The 16,379-nt window shown below is 43.0% G+C and overlaps 1 protein-coding gene across 9 annotated transcripts in view; it reads right to left on the minus strand.

The window, feature by feature from the left end:
* LOC311146511 (nuclear receptor coactivator 2-like) overlaps positions 1-16,379 on the minus strand; it is a 75,376-nt gene that overhangs the window by 49,816 nt on the left and 9,181 nt on the right. For 7 of the 9 annotated variants that reach the window (XM_084183027.1, XM_084183026.1, XM_084183022.1 and 4 more), the window contains exon 2: positions 6,452-6,533. The exons of 1 other annotated variant lie outside the window; for it this stretch is intronic. The gene's annotated coding sequence lies outside the window, so the exon portion shown is untranslated. Of the gene's footprint in view, positions 1-6,451; positions 6,534-7,989; positions 8,085-16,379 lie in introns of all 9 variants that reach the window. One more of the 9 variants, XM_084183020.1, reaches the window with a different exon arrangement.

Here is a 16,379-nt window from a genome sequence, read left to right on the forward strand (position 1 = left end):
CACCTACGTGAGAATGCTATTCATTGGCTACAGCTCAGCATTCAACATCATAGTGCCCTCAAAGCTCATCACTAAGCTAAGGATCCTGGGACTAAACACCTCCCTCTGCAACTGGATCCTGGACTTCCTGACGGGCCGCCCCCAGGTGGTAAGGGTAGGTAACAACACATCTGCCACACTGATCCTCAACACGGGGGCCCCTCAGGGGTGCGTGCTCAGTCCACTCCTGTACTCCCTGTTCACCCATGACTGCATGGCCAGGCACGACTCCAACACCATCATTAAGTTTGCTGACAACACAACAGTGGTAGGCCTGATCACCGACAACGATGAGACAGCCTATAGGGAGGAGGTCAGAGACCTGGCCGTGTGGTGCCAGGATAACAACCTCTCCCTCAACGTGACCAAGACAAAGGAGATGATTGTGGACTACAGGGGGAAAAAAGAGGACTGAGCACGCCCCCATTCTCATCGACGGGGCTGTAGTGGAACAGGTTGAAAAAAAAAAAAAAAAAAAAAAAAAAAAAGGTTGAGAGCTTCAAGTTCCTTGGTGTCCACATCACCAACGAACTATCATAGTCCAAACACACCAAGACAGTCGTGAAGAGGGCATGACAAAGCCTATTCCCTCTCAGGAGACTGAAAAGATTTGGCATGGGTCCTCAGATCCCCAAAAAAATTCTACAGCTGCACCATCGAGAACATCCTGACTGGTTGCGTCACCGCCTGGTATGGTAACTGCTTGGCCTCCGACCGCAAGGCACTACAGAGGGTAGTGTGTACGGCCCAGTACATCACTGGGGCCAAGCTTCCTGCCATCCAGGACCTCTATACCAGGCGGTGTCAGAGGAAGGCCCTCAAAATTGTCAAAGACTCCAGCCACCCTAGTCATAGACTGTTCTCTCTGCTACCGCACGGCAAGCGGTACCGGAGTGCCAAGTCTAGGTCCAAAAGGCTTCTCAACAGCTTCTACCTCCAAGCCATAAGGCTCCTGAACAGCTAATCATGGCTACGCGGACTATCTGCACTGCCCTCCCACCCCATCTTTTTACGCTGCTGCTACTCTGTTAATTATTTATGCATAGTCACTTTAACTCTACCCACATGTACATATTACTTCAACTACCTCAACTAGCCGGTGCCCCCGCACATTGACTCTGCACCGGTACCCCCCTGTATATATAGCCTCCCTACTGTTATTTTATTTTACTTCTGCTCTTTATTTCTCAACAATTTTTTGTTGTTTTATTCTACTTTTTTATAAAGAAATTAATGCACTGTTGGTTAAGGGCTGTAAGTAAGCATTTCACTGTAATGTCTGCACCTGTTGTATTCGGCGCATGTGGCCAATAAAATCTGATTTGATTTTATTTGAAATGCATGGACAGAGCCTACATCCTCATTCCATTACAAGGTAGCAGCTCTATGCATTCAGAAGTTACAAATAATTTCAGAATGTGGGCCATTCAGCCATTTCCACCGTTGAGTAAAGTAGCACACAATGGCCTTTGACTATTGGCCTTTGACTTATAATACTTTTTCACAATTTTTTTGTTGTTGTTGGCAAAAGCCATTTAAAATGGCCTGTCATGATAATAATAATGCAGGAGTAACTTAGGCCGGGATTCAATCTGATTGTGGGTTGTAGACGATGCAGCTTTTAATGACAATGTTGACACATTCATTGAGATTTAGTGACACCTTTTTACTCCCTTCGAAATGCACTTGAGGAAATGGATCTTTACAATGCCTTAATCTTCCAATTTCCACAGGTCCATAACACGTGAGGGAAAGTAGACGCGACTCTCGCTCCTCCTAACTATAAAAATATCCTTAATTCAAAATAGTATGAATGTTTTCGGCATGCTGCATGGCCTGCAAAGGTCCACAACACGCTTAAAACAATTGTCATTATTTTATGGTTGAAAATAACTCCTTACATGACCAGTGATTCTCCCAAAAGCAGAACAGTGGTTTGTGTTTTGATCAGGAAGAAAATCCCGCTAGGAAGCGGTGATCAATCCAACGGTTAATTCTTTAATGGTTCAGTTGACCTCTGAACTGTTTTCTTCTCTCTACCGAAATTGTTTTTAAATGTGTTTACTTTGTGAGGCACTTGGCACTAATTTCATTAGTATTGGATTGGAAGGAGAAGATGCTGGGGTGTTAGCATTTTGTGGTAGGCTACATCACTGTTAATTCATAAAGACTGCGCCTGCCTCGAGCGGTGATGGAACAATCTGTCCCAGCCTGCTTTCTATGAGCTGTGAGGTCACCATCCTCCTGGGAGCTGAGAATGGGCTCACATCGGATCAACGCCATGATGTCATAATCATCATCAGATGTAACTGCTCTCTTCTTCATCATCCTTCTCCCTGGAGAGTCAAGTGCTTTGACAAGAGTATTAAGCCTGGCCAGCACAACCAAATATAGGAATAATATAATCGAAACATTTCTGATCACATAGGCCTGATTGCTTTCCTGTGTAACCGAGTTCAGAATAGCCTTATTGAGGATGTTGAAATACCACGCATCCAGACTGACATGGATCCTCTTAGTCAGTCAGATATAGTCAGTCAGTCAGTGACAGTCAGTTCGACTGTTGGAGGTTGTCTAAGCCTATACAGACGGAGGTCTAAGCCTGTATAAAGCCTCACGGTAACAGGGATGAAGCCCTCCCATCAGACATATACACTGGGTATTAAATCTTTAGTGTACATGTGGATTAGGAGCCCTAATTTTCCTGTAGGTACGTATGTTTGTGCACAATCTCTTTGTTTGCAGCTGTTGTGCATCCTATCCCCCTTCACTGTCTGGGAGACAAAAGACATATGGACCAAAATAGACTAACACACATCCCAACACCACCACATTTTTCCATTGTCACTGTAAATTACAAAAGGAACAACAAACTCTCTCAACTCGCTGCTGCTCTGTTCTTTATTCTTACTCATTATTATTATTATCTATCCTGATGCCTAGTCACGTTACCCTGCCTTTATATACACATATCTACCTCAAATACCTCATACCCCTGCACATTGATCTGGTACTGGTGCGACCAGGGAAGCAGCAGACTAAAATAATCAATTCAACTAGACGATGGATGAGAGCTGGAGCCAGCCATTATCAGGCTGATCCTTCAGGTCAAATTGAATCAGGGCTCCGCCCTGGCCTGCCGACGTCCCCTGGCCCACTCGCACTACCTGGGTCCATTCCAAATGGCACCGTATTCCCTATTTGGTGCAATACTTTTGACCAGAGCTGTATGGGCCCTGGTCAAAAGTAGTGCACATGTATAAGTAATAGGGTGCCATTTGAGATGCATCCACACTCCTCTTCCTATGTCCCCTACCCCCTCTCCCCTATAGTAAGGGTACACACTTCGCAATGCCAGCCAAGACAAGTCACAGACACTTCTATGTGAACATACACAGCCAGGGAAGGATAGACCTAAATAAAAAAAGGCACTTCAATGGCTGTCACCCTGTTCTAAGAGGCTGGTGTCCCTGCTCAGTCTTCAGTGGACAGCAATGGGTACGTCCCAAACGGTACCCTATTCCCTTTGTAGTGTACTACTTTTGACCAGGGCTCATATTCACTATATAGGGAATTAAAATGTGGAATAGGGTGCCATTTGAACTCAACCTATGACTCACACCCACCTAGCTCAATTAGCAAACACTTCTCTTGTGAATTAATGGTGATATCATAGAATATCCAGAAGACTGTGGATGTATCTAGAAGAAATGAGTCACTCCTCAAAGACAGACAGCATAGGACCAACCAGATGTTATCTGCTCAGCCCTGTCTGCTATCATTGGTAAAGCAGGATAGGCATTTCTAACAGTATTTTATTGTGTTTTCCTAATTTACTTATGGCTTGTGACACTTGTGTGCTGGAATGTGCAGCAAACGACTGTCTGACTGTGTGTGTGCTGTGAAGTGGAGTTGAGTGTAGTCCAAGTGTGCTCATTGTCAATGACCCACTTCTGTCCCATAAATACAGCCCAAATTGCTATTTGAATGAAGCGAACAGTCAATCAATGTAATTTACTTAGAGGATAATTTGGACTAATTTTAAGAAAGATATCTGTACACTGACTGAGCACACAAAATTGGTTTAGAAACTGTTTTTAGATTATGCTCAATGGGCCGATGGAAGGCAAAATGGGTGGTCCTCTGTAGCTCAATTGGTAGAGGATGGCGCTTGTAACACCAGGGTAGTGGGTTCGATCCCCGGGACCACCCATACGTAGAAATGTATGCACACATGACTAAGTCGTTTTGGATAAAAGCGTCTGCTAAATGGCATATTATTTATTTATTATATTTAACATGGAAATAACAGGCTGAACAACTAATTACAGCCTGTGTGGGCTTGACAATGTCTGTGTCAGAAATGGCACCATATTCTCTATATAGGCCTATGGGGTTCTGGTCAAAAGTAGTGCACTACATAGGGAATAGGGTGCCATTTGGGATGCAAACAATGTTATAATGCATTGATCATGGAACCAGATCAATACCATTGAACACACCTAAACTGTGGCTAACTAGTTTGTCAACACACAGACAGGAATCATGTCATACTGTAATGTGATAGTGGACATAATAAAGGCCAACAAAATTAAAATCGCTGCCTTGCAGCTGCATTCCAAACATTGAACTCTGGCTTTATCTCATCCATATGAGAAAACAAACAGCAACAGCACCAATGGATAAAGCTGCATCACTTTCTATAGCCTGGTCCCAGATCTGTTTGTGTTCTTGCCGATTACATTGCGGTCCTTGTCAAGCCAAAGGAGTTGGTATAATAGCACAAACAGACTGGCACTTAGGCTATTTAGGCTCTGAAAACAAAAACCATTTGTTGCCAACTCCTGGCCTATGCTTTGCTATGCCAGGCAAGAAGCAGGCAGGGTGTTGTGTTAAAGAGCCATGTTCACCTTCCTCAGCCCTCTACTGAAGAGATGCCCCTTGACCGGTGGCTCGTGGCCTACTGTATGACTCTGTCTAAAAAACACAACTATTCCCTCTAGAGAGCGAAGGCTGCGCCTGAAATGGTACCCTATTTCCTATATGGTACACTACTTTTGACCAGAGACCTATGAAATGCACTTCTGAGCCCTCGTGTCTGATGACAGGATCCAGAAGCCTAAATTCCCTACTGTCAGTCATCAACTGTACACACTTATTTGGCCACACATTATTCACAGATCCAGCTCTATATACAAACAGTTAACTTAGTATCCCAGCCCCCTCCCCAGACTTGTGGACCTTATGGGACTGACAACACACAATAAAGAGCTAATGGAATGTACTGTGGACATCTAAATTCCTCTCAGGATACAATAGGAAGTTTGTTGTGTGTTTCAAAAACACAACATTGATAAAAGCACCCAAACAAACACTTGCCTAAAAACCAACAGTACCAATTCTATACCAAGAAACAAACTATTCTAAACAAACACTTAATGTCATCACTTCCACTGGGAAACAATAGCTATTTACTCCATTCCTTGATTACTTACCCCTTTGACCAAAGGTGGGTCCATAAGTCAACAGTGTCTGACCCATAGCTTCAGTTTCACAGCAAAAACAGGAGCAGCCCTCCCATATAGACTGATTAACGTTGAGCCCAGGCAGACAGACAGTCACAGCGCTGTACTCTCTACACAGTGATGTAGACAGAGGCACATGCTGGAGCAAGGACGTGCACAAACAGCAGATTACCTCCCATGTCATCTGCTCCTAATGACAGCTGACAAACTACAGCACAAATCCCCTCAGAGCCGCAGCCGATGATCTCCAATCCCCTCCCCCCACTCCTCCCTGGCCCCGCCTCCGGAAATCCAGCAGCTAGAGAGAGTAGAGAGCACTCGAAAATTCCAATAGTTTATGACGCCCGGCCCCGAAAAGTGGTTTCCTTTTTTACCAAGATAATGGCCTGCTCTTGTCACATGAGACAAAGCAGAGGCAACAATGGGCTGGCAAAAGACAAAAGAAGTGTGTGTGTGTGTTTGTGTTTTAAACACAGCAGGCAGCTGGCTTTCGTTTCACTAGCCAGTCAACCTGCAGAGGCCTCTCCCTGCTCTTTACTTTCACTTTGCAGATCATTACATAACATCACCATTTGGTTTACAGCAGTTTTATAGAACCAACAAAGGGCTTGTTGTCATAGCTGTGTATGTGTGTATGCCAGTGTAGGCCAGTAATTGCCAGTAAATGTAGATTGTTGTTAGATACAAATATAGTATACACTATAGTAAACACCGTTGGCAAGCGTCCTTGTACATCAAGCTGCCTCACGCTACGGAAACACGAGACAGGCTCCTGCCTTATGGCGCAGACAAGGCTTATGTTTCTTATAGTAAACACAGGTCAGGTCCAAAGCAGAAATGGCCCAATATCAGGGAGCGAATGAGAACGGTTGATTCAGCTGACTCACCTTGGCTTATGAAATACATCCTTCTTAATGAACTTCTGCTGCAGGTTTCCTTCAGGCATCACCCACTCCTCTCTGTGAAAGCCTGAACAAGAAGAGGAATACTACAGTTAGATCCAAACCTAAGACACAGTTACTGTACATTCAATTGGCTCAAGAGAGAGCTATAGTTCATTTTTCAATGCAATCAGCCAAGTTCTACAGACACATTGCTAATTTGCATTAGTTGAACGTGCGAGGACCAGTAGCTCTACCATGATTACCTCACTTCAGTGTGTGAGCAGCATAACATGAAATTGAGAGCAACAAGTCAGAAAGCACTGCAGTAAGAGAAAGAGTAGAAAGGGGAAGCTAATTTCTTGGTGACCGGTCAACTGTATACATCTGCTAGAGCTTCCCCGGTGGTGTGTGTACGTGTGTGTACATGTGTGTGTGTGTTGAGTAGAAGAAGGAGGTTTGTCTGATTCGTACTGTATGACAGGCGCTCATTCCGTAGGACATCGGGTCTACAACAGGCTAAAGCAGGCTGCAGCCTCAAACCACAGAGCACTTAAAGATGCACCTGCTCCCAGAGAGACCAAAGGGAGGTGTGGGGAGTGGGGACGACAGCTGATCCCCACCAGACCCAGGAAGCAGGCCCTCCCCAACACACCATCCCATTCAGAGGGAGGAGCGGGGCCTAGGCCCTAGCCTAGCACACACTGGGAGGGCTGGGGCTGTGGCAATAGAGATAGGGCTGGGGCTATAGGGCTGTGGCTTTAGGGCTGGGGCTATAGGGCTGTGGCTTTAGGGCTGGGGCTTTAGGGCTGGGGCTATAGGGCTGTGGCTATAGGGCTGTGGCTTTAGGGCTGGGGCTATAGGGCTGTGGCTATAGGGCTGTGGCTTTAGGGCTGGGGCTATAGGGCTGTGGCTGTGGCTGTAGGGCTGGGAATACAGGGCTGTGGCTGTAGGGCTGTGGCTATAGGGCTGTGGCTGTAGGGCTGGGGCTATAGGGCTGTGGCTATAGGGCTGTGGCTGTAGGGCTGTGGCTTTAGGGCTGGGGCTATAGGGCTGTGGCTATAGGGCTGTGGCTATAGGGCTGTGGCTATAGGGCTGGGAATACAGGGCTGTGGCTGTAGGGCTGGGAATACAGGGCTGTGGCTGTAGGGCTGGGTCTGTGCCAGTAAGATCAGCCCTATGACTAGAGCACCAAGCCTGACTCATCATCAGCTCAACAGTCACCCATCAGAAGACAGACTCAGGCCTCTGATCGAATGAGACAGGATGGTTACAAGCAGGTGCCGTGACCTTTTCAATTTCTGCTTTTCCACTTTGGGAATGAATAGAAAATGCTACGTGTTGGCAGAAAGAAAGAGTTCAACCCATGAGGCAGGTGGATTTTGACATGTTAATGGATGAGGTGCTTCTGCTTCAAAAGGGTGTGTTGAGATTAATAACCTAAACCCTTTCCCACATGCATTTCTTCATGCCAAAGCATATGATCTGCAACATCATGGTCCCAGGTCCCATAGGATGGTTAAGTAGCAAAACCAAAAACTCACTGGCTCTCACCCACGGAGGCTGATCGTTTCAGGGTTGCATTTCAGGGTTTCTTCTTTCATTGCACATGGATGTAGGCCTGCATCCATCACATCTCCTATTTTAAGTGAATTTCAAAAATATGCAGGACAAAAGCAAGTCAAATAATCTTCAAATGAGAACAGGTGCTGTGTGTACACACAAATCAGTGACACACACACTCCAGCACTGAACAGGGACAGGTTAAATCCCCCCAGTCAGTCAGTCAGTCAGTCAGGACTATCATGTAATGCTGTGTGTTGAGAGCAGCAGTGCTTTCCTCCTGCTGTAACATGATCTCCACCAACCACAGGGCACCAGAGAGAGAGAGGGGATGGGTGGGGGAGCGCGGCCGGAGAACATCAGCTTTCTGTTGATAGTCAATAATCAGTTAAAGGAAGAATTCAGAACAGAATGAGTGAGATATGCTTAGGATGTATATCAAAGTTGATACATTCAAGAAGATATTTGCAAAGTTATGTTATGCCATGTTATTCATTTAGAGGCAACGTTTCGGCTGCTATGCCATCATCAGTGTGACTGTGACATATTAAAACTTAAATGAAATCTGGCCTAGATCAGTGTGTCTGGCCATCACCACAGGTTCTGTGTTTAAGTTCGGTGTACCTCACAGCTGATCGGAGTTCAGGAGTTCACCATTATTTCCCCCTGGAATGAGCCAATGACAGGGCAGCTCAAATAGCAATGCTGGCTCACCCAGCTCAATTAATTTGATCCAGTCATGTGATCTGAACACAACACACATATCAGGATAAAATGGCATCTCACTCAGATGGAATTTATCTCCTGGTTGATGGCTTGAAGCTACAGTAGATCCCTGAGCGGCACACTCTCTGCGATCTTTGTCCGAGTGCTTACAAGTCATTACTCAATCGACACGTAATGCTGACATTCATTTACGTTTTCATTTGTCCAATTGGCTTATGGTAGACTTTGCCCCCTGCCTGCGCAGATCTATAATCATATTTTTCTCAACAAATCCAAGCCTTAGCCATTACACAGTATGAGTAAGCTGATCTTAGATCTGTTGAAAGTAATATTTTCTAAGTGTCTAGTTTCACATTCTGTACACAAACATAGTAAACCACAGAAGCACAAGCGATGGTAGTCATCCTTAAATCATTTTACACACACACACACACACACACACACCTACTTCCAGGCTATGATTAATTTGTGTTACCAAGCAACCAGATGGTAACAGAAAACTTGAGGTACTAGGAACTGTGACTGCTGAAAATTGTTTTGAGTAAACAGACAATGCTTTTATTCCATAATTATACCGGAAAGCAAGCATCTAGCCTTAGTAGCCTATAGTCATTAGGGTATTGCAACAAATACTTCTTGCCTTCTGATGTCAGCAGTGAAGACAGTTAGGATGTTAAATGGTCGATATCTTGATCACATTGTAATACATGATGATATTACATTGATCTTAACTCAAAAACAACCATAACCACAAACATATTTTCATAACATGGCACAATTAAGCCTTGTTCACATTGGTAGTTTGAAGTCACTAAAATCCAAATTTTTTTGCATGTCCGACTCAAATCTGTTATTTTTCCTGCAGTCTAAACAGCAAAAAAGCACATGGAATCAGATATTTCAAGCCACATTTCAAACCACCTTCATAGGTGATTTGAAGTCAGATACAAATCGGATTCCTGGCCATGCGACTTCTGATTTATTTGGCATATCTTGTTGCTTGCTAGCTACTCTGTTGACAGTTTGACAAGAACATGTGGTAGCCAACTAGCTCCTTAATTGTTTACAAACAAATTAGTAAATGTGCTATAAAGCTAAACAGCTACATAGTTGACTGCTGTGGCTAGCCAAAAAGGACTTGTTTTGAAAGTTGGATCATTTTATCCTTTGAGGCTTTAAAACTGTTCTTACACTATGGTTTTTAACATTCAAAGCAACTGGGAAACATCCATGGCAGGCATTGTCACTTTAGCTTGCTACATAACTTCTGAGTGATAGGAAGCACGGGAACCACTACCAAATCAGCCTACACCACTGCGCACACACCAGTCATTACTATAACAACTAGTGAAGCCATGTCAGCAAATAACTGCTGTCTGAACACACACAAATCTGATTTGGTCACTTGTAACTTGGTGTTTGGACAGTCAATATTCCAAAATGGATGTGAAAAACAAAGACTTGCAGTGTGAACAAGGCTTTAGAGTTTATTGGTAGGCTTTTCACATCCAAACCACTAAATGACCTAATATTATTCCAGGCTAAATCATGCAACCACTGCCTCCAGGTTGCTCTACACATGCAGGCAAATACTGCAGAACAGTACTTGTCCTAACCACTGGTGTAGCTAACATGTGAGCACCTACATGAAAATGCTGCTGCTGACCCTTCTCACAGCAATGTGGGATTCCCAAAATAAAAAATCCAAACAAACAGAGGTTGGTTCCAAGCATGCAGACTTGGCTGCTAGTCATGTTAGTCCACAGTGCTTTCACGCAGGGTGTAGCACAGGCGCGACTTTATCACCAGGGCCCTGTCACATAGCTGCAGAATTATGGCCACAGCTCAAACCAAATTAGCACTTGTTATGCAACCCTGGACTTGGCTCCCTGGCCACTGGTTCACTCTGCTGGATTCTGATTTACTCTCTCTCGTTTGCTGGGTGGCCTAGAAACAGTTTACCATGGTGGGTTGTGACGGTCTGTTAGTACACTATGGCTGCGTTTAAACAGGCAGCCCAATTCTGATATTTTTTCACCAATTGTGTCTTTTGACCAATCAGATCAGCTCTTTTGCCAACAATTGGGCAAAATATCAGAATTGGGCTGCCTGTGTAAATGCAGCTGAAGTACACATTTGACTGTGTGTGCGTTGTGTGTGGACTGTCCAGGGAGGGGTTCACACACAGATTCACCATTTGAACCAGTCTCCTCCTCAGTCCAGTATGTTACATCCACCATTTCAAGTCAGTAATTGCTCTTTTACTGCATTGTTGAATGCTAGAAAGGAATGGACCCCTTACTGTAAGGTCACAGTCCATCCATGAACCGTCATTGAGGTATTTGAGGAGATGCCTGCCAAGGGGGAAGGGCAGCACACTTACTATCTACACACACACTGGCCTGCATGCATTTGGAAGAAAACTGTCATTTGACTAATTCTCCAGTACCGAGCTATGGCCAATAATTTAGGATTGTAGTCATCACCCTACAGAGCCATTCTGTCCCACAGTATGGTGGACAACATTTCATCTACAATTCTGTTATATCATAACCTGGCCTGCATTGTACACAAAGATAATAGAAAAAAGGTAATGAAATGAATCCATATGAATAGATAAATTGAACAATTGACAGGAAGTGCTTGAAGTTGATGAGGAGGCATCACTGGGCACTCTAAAGTAAGAGATAGAGAACATGTATTTCCACGAGAGAGAATTCCATTAGTAACGTGAACGCAGCATGGAATGAACATTCAAGGGCTCTGGATAAATTAATCATCATACTGTAGTAGTAGTAGTAGTAGTAGTACACAGCCTCTCATAACTAGGTCACATAAGAACAGATATCAAATTTCTTAATTTCCATGTAATGCAATTACTGAGAGAAGCAGAGCATATCCCTGGAATTTCAATGGCCATTGGAAGAAAGCACAAGGAGAGATGTAGGTTAGAGCACTCAATTTACTGATGCAGTGCTTCAAATATCAGAGTTCTGATTACTTTGAAATGGGTACATAAACTCAATGCAAAAGGAATAACTGATGTTGCTGTGATTTCAGCAGACCCCTTTAAGATGGGATTTAAGTTCAGGCAGGGCTGTGACGGTCATGGAATTAGCTCGTTTCAGCAAGGAGCAACAAAGTTACATCACAGTTGTAAAGAGTCCATGTTACCACAGAAAAATTTAGTAAACTGTAGGAATGCCTGGCATGTGTGTATATATATATATATATATATATATACAGTGGGGAAAAAAAGTATTTAGTCAGCCACCAATTGTGCAAGTTCTCCCACTTAAAAAGATGAGAGAGGCCTGTAATTTTCATCATAGGTACACGTCAACTATGACAGACAAATGGAGAAAAAAAAATCCAGAAAATCACATTGTAGGATTTTTAATGAATTTATTTGCAAATGATGGTGGAAAATAAGTATTTGGTCACCTACAAACAAGCAAGATTTCTGGCTCTCACAGACCTGTAACTTCTTCTTTAAGAGGCTCCTCTGTCCTCCACTCGTTACCTGTATTAATGGCACCTGTTTGAACTTGTTATCAGTATAAAAGACACCTGTCCACAACCTCAAACAGTCACACTCCAAACTCCACTATGACCAAGACCAAAGAGCTGTCAAAGGACACCAGAAACAAAATTGTAGACCTGCACCAGGCTGGGAAGACTGAATCTGCAATAGGTAAGCAGCTTGGTTTGAAGAAATCAACTGTGGGAGCAATTATTAGGAAATGGAAGACATACAAGACCACTGATAATCTCCCTCGATCTGGGGCTCCACGCAAGTTCTCACCCCGTGGGGTCAAAATGATCACAAGAATGGTGAGCAAAAATCCCAGAACCACACGGGGGGACCTAGTGAATGACCTGCAGAGAGCTGGGACCAAAGTAACAAAGCCTACCATCAGTAACACACTACGCCGCCAGGGACTCAAATCCTGCAGTGCAAGACGTGTCCCCCTGCTTAAGCCAGTACATGTCCAGGCCCGTCTGAAGTTTGCTAGAGTGCATTTGGATGATCCAGAAGAGGATTGGGAGAATGTCATATAGTCAGATGAAACCAAAATAGAACTTTTAGGTAAAAACTCAACTCGTCGTGTTTGGAGGACAAAGAATGCTGAGTTGCACCATACCTACTGTGAAGCATGGGGGTGGAAACATCATGCTTTGGGGCTGTTTTTCTGCAAAGGGACCAGGACGACTGATCCGTGTAAAGGAAAGAATGAATGGGGCCATGTATCGTGAGATTTGGAGTGAAAACCTCCTTCCATCAGCAAGGGCATTGAAGATGAAACGTGGCTGGGACTTTCAGCATGACAATGATCCCAAACACACTGCCCGGGCAACGAAGGAGTGGCTTCGTAAGAAGCATTTCAAGGTCCTGGAGTGGCCTAGCCAGTCTCCAGATCTCAACCCCATAGAAAATCTTTGGAGGGAGTTGAAAGTCCGTGTTGCCCAGCGACAGCCCCAAAACATCACTGCTCTAGAGGAGATCTACATGGAGGAATGAGCCAAAATACCAGCAACAGTGTGTGAAAACCTTGTGAAGACTTACAGAAAACGTTTGACCTGTGTCATTGCCAACAAAGGGTATATAACAAAGTATTGAGAAACTTTTGTTATTGACCAAATACTTATTTTCCACCATAATTTGCAAATAAATTCATTAAAAATCCTACTATTTGATTTTCTGGAATTTTATTTCTCATTTTGTCTGTCATAGTTGACGTGTACCTATGATGAAAATTACAGGCCTCTCTCATCTTTTTAAGTGGGAGAACTTGCACAATTGGTGGCTGACTAAATACTTTTTTTCCCCACTGTATATATACACACACACACACATTTACATTTTAGTCATTTAGCAGACGCTCTTATCCAGAGCGACTTACAGGAGCAATTAGGGTTAAGTGCCTTGCTCAAGGGCACATCGGCAGATTTTTCACCTAGTCGGCTCGGGGATTAGAACCAGCGACCTTTCGGTTACTGGCACAACACTCTTAACCACTAAGCAACCTATATATATATATATATATATATATATATATATATATATATATATATATATATATATATATATATATATATAATTTTTAAAACGGTTATGACGGTTATTTTATTTTCATGACGGTTTAAATCCATAGCGTTGGTTACACAATTATACGGTAACTGTGCAAGCCCTAAATTCACGTTAAGACTGTAGAAACCTGCTAGAGAAAAACTGCACGTAAAAATGTATACACACATGACTAAGTCGCTTTGGATAAAAGCGTCTGCTAAATGGCATATTATATTATATTAAGTCCCAAGCTCCCTCCCGCTCCCCTGCCATTTGTCCAGGCATTATTCTGTCGCTCACATGGTTGGCTGATTTCAAGCAACTAAGGATCACTCTTTGGGAAAACGGTCAAATTCATGTTAAGGCTCTTAAAGTGGAACTGACAGCGTTTTAACTACTTTGCAGATTTGAAACAAACAGACAATCATAATATCCGTGAAAAGTGTACAATTCCCAGTACAAAACCAACTTGAGGTTTTAAAAATAGGTTCTATTTGACTAGAAATTCCATGACGTAGAGTAAGGCATTGTTGTCAGAATAGATTCAATGCATGATTAATATAGTTAATTCACCAATACCTTTCTTGGTAGTCCAACAAATATTCCTATCCGGTTGTAAGTCACAGCTTGCCTGGTACATTGTTTGCTGCCTGCAGCCAATCGGGATGCACTGTTTCAGTTTCAATTACTCAATATTTTGGACAAAAACTGAAAAATTTAACTATGGCTGGGAATGTCAATACAATCAAACTAGCAAGGGCAATGACCACAAGTCAGTAATAACGTGACTAATAGTCTAGTTGATCTATTTATGCCGCTATTTAGCGATCTAGAAACATGGCGCCTAACGTTAGCTAGCTAACTAACTTACTGTTTGGAGGATGTCATATCATTGGACGAGTGGGTAGGTGGCCGACTTCTCCCCCCCCCCCACCATATATTGTTATTTGGTGGCTACAGCTAGAGATGCAGGTGTCATTTGGTTAGCTAGCAAGAAATGTGAATCACTTTGCTAGCTAGCTATGCTGAACTTGAACAACTATCCACAGTTAGCATCTCTTTGTTGTCAATCAAATGCATTTTTTTATATTTTTTTTAGGGGGTAGATCAGCTTTAATATTGCAGATAGATTGTAACTTCCATCAAAGTAATTGTCTGCATCACTTCCAATCCCCCATATGTTTTTTTTTCTTTTTTTTCCCCTCACACAATATATATATATATATATATATATATATACATACACACACACACACACACACAGTGGGGGAAAAAAGTATTTAGTCAGCCACCAATTGTGCATGTTCTCCCACTTAAAAAGATGAGAGGCCTGTAATTTTCATCATAGGTACACGTCAACTATGACAGACAAAATGAGAAAAAAAAATCCAGAAAATCACATTGTAGGATTTTTAATGAATTTATTTGCAAATTATGGTGGAAAATAAGTATTTGGTCAATAACAAAAGTTTCTCAATACTTTGTTATATACCCTTTGTTGGCAATGACACAGGTCAAACGTTTTCTGTAAGTCTTCACAAGGTTTTCACACACTGTTGCTGGTATTTTGGCCCATTCCTCCATGCAGATCTCCTCTAGAGCAGTGATGTTTTGGGGCTGTCGCTGGGCAACACGGACTTTCAACTCCCTCCAAAGATTTTCTATGGGGTTGAGATCTGGAGACTGGCTAGGCCACTCCAGGACCTTAAAATGCTTCTTACGAAGCCACTCCTTCGTTGCCCAGGCGGTGTGTTTGGGATCATTGTCATGCTGAAAGACCCAGCCACGTTTCATCTTCAATGCCCTTGCTGATGGAAGGAGGTTTTCACTCAAAATCTCACGATACATGGCCCCATTCATTCTTTCCTTTACACGGATCAGTCGTCCTGGTCCCTTTGCAGAAAAACAGCCCCAAAGCATGATGTTTCCACCCCCATGCTTCACAGTAGGTATGGTGTTCTTTGGATGAAACTCAGCATTCTTTGTACAATTTTGTTTCTGGTGTCCTTTGACAGCTCTTTGGTCTTGGCCATAGTGGAGTTTGGAGGGTGACTGTTTGAGGATGTGGACAGGTGTCTTTTATATTGATAACAAGTTCAAACAGGTGCCATTAATACAGGTAACGAGTGGAGGACAGAGGAGCCTATTAAAGAAGAAGTTACAGGTCTGTGAGAGCCAGAAATCTTGCTTGTTTGTAGGTGACCAAATACTTATTTTCCACCATAATTTGCAAATAAATTCATTAAAAATCCTACAATGTGCTTTTCTGGATTTTTTTTCCTCAATTTTCTGTCATAGTTGACGTGTACCTATGATGAAAATTACAGGCCTCTCATCTTTTTAAGTGGGAGAACTTGCAATTGGTGGCTGACTAAATACTTTTTATTTATTTATTTGATACACTGCCGATTTTGCAGGTTTTCCTACTTACACTGTCAATAATTATATTTTGTTTGTTTTTACTGCTGAACTTCCTCCGATCATTTTCATGATGTCCATCTGGTATGCTTCTTTCTATATGCCATATCTTTCTAACTGTGCTCTTTCACAAAAGCTCACAATATATAACCTATA

The sequence above is a fragment of the Coregonus lavaretus genome (genome assembly GCF_964263955.1).
Source record: "Coregonus lavaretus genome assembly, chromosome: 19".
In the NCBI taxonomy this organism is placed as follows: Eukaryota; Metazoa; Chordata; class Actinopteri; order Salmoniformes; family Salmonidae; genus Coregonus; species Coregonus lavaretus.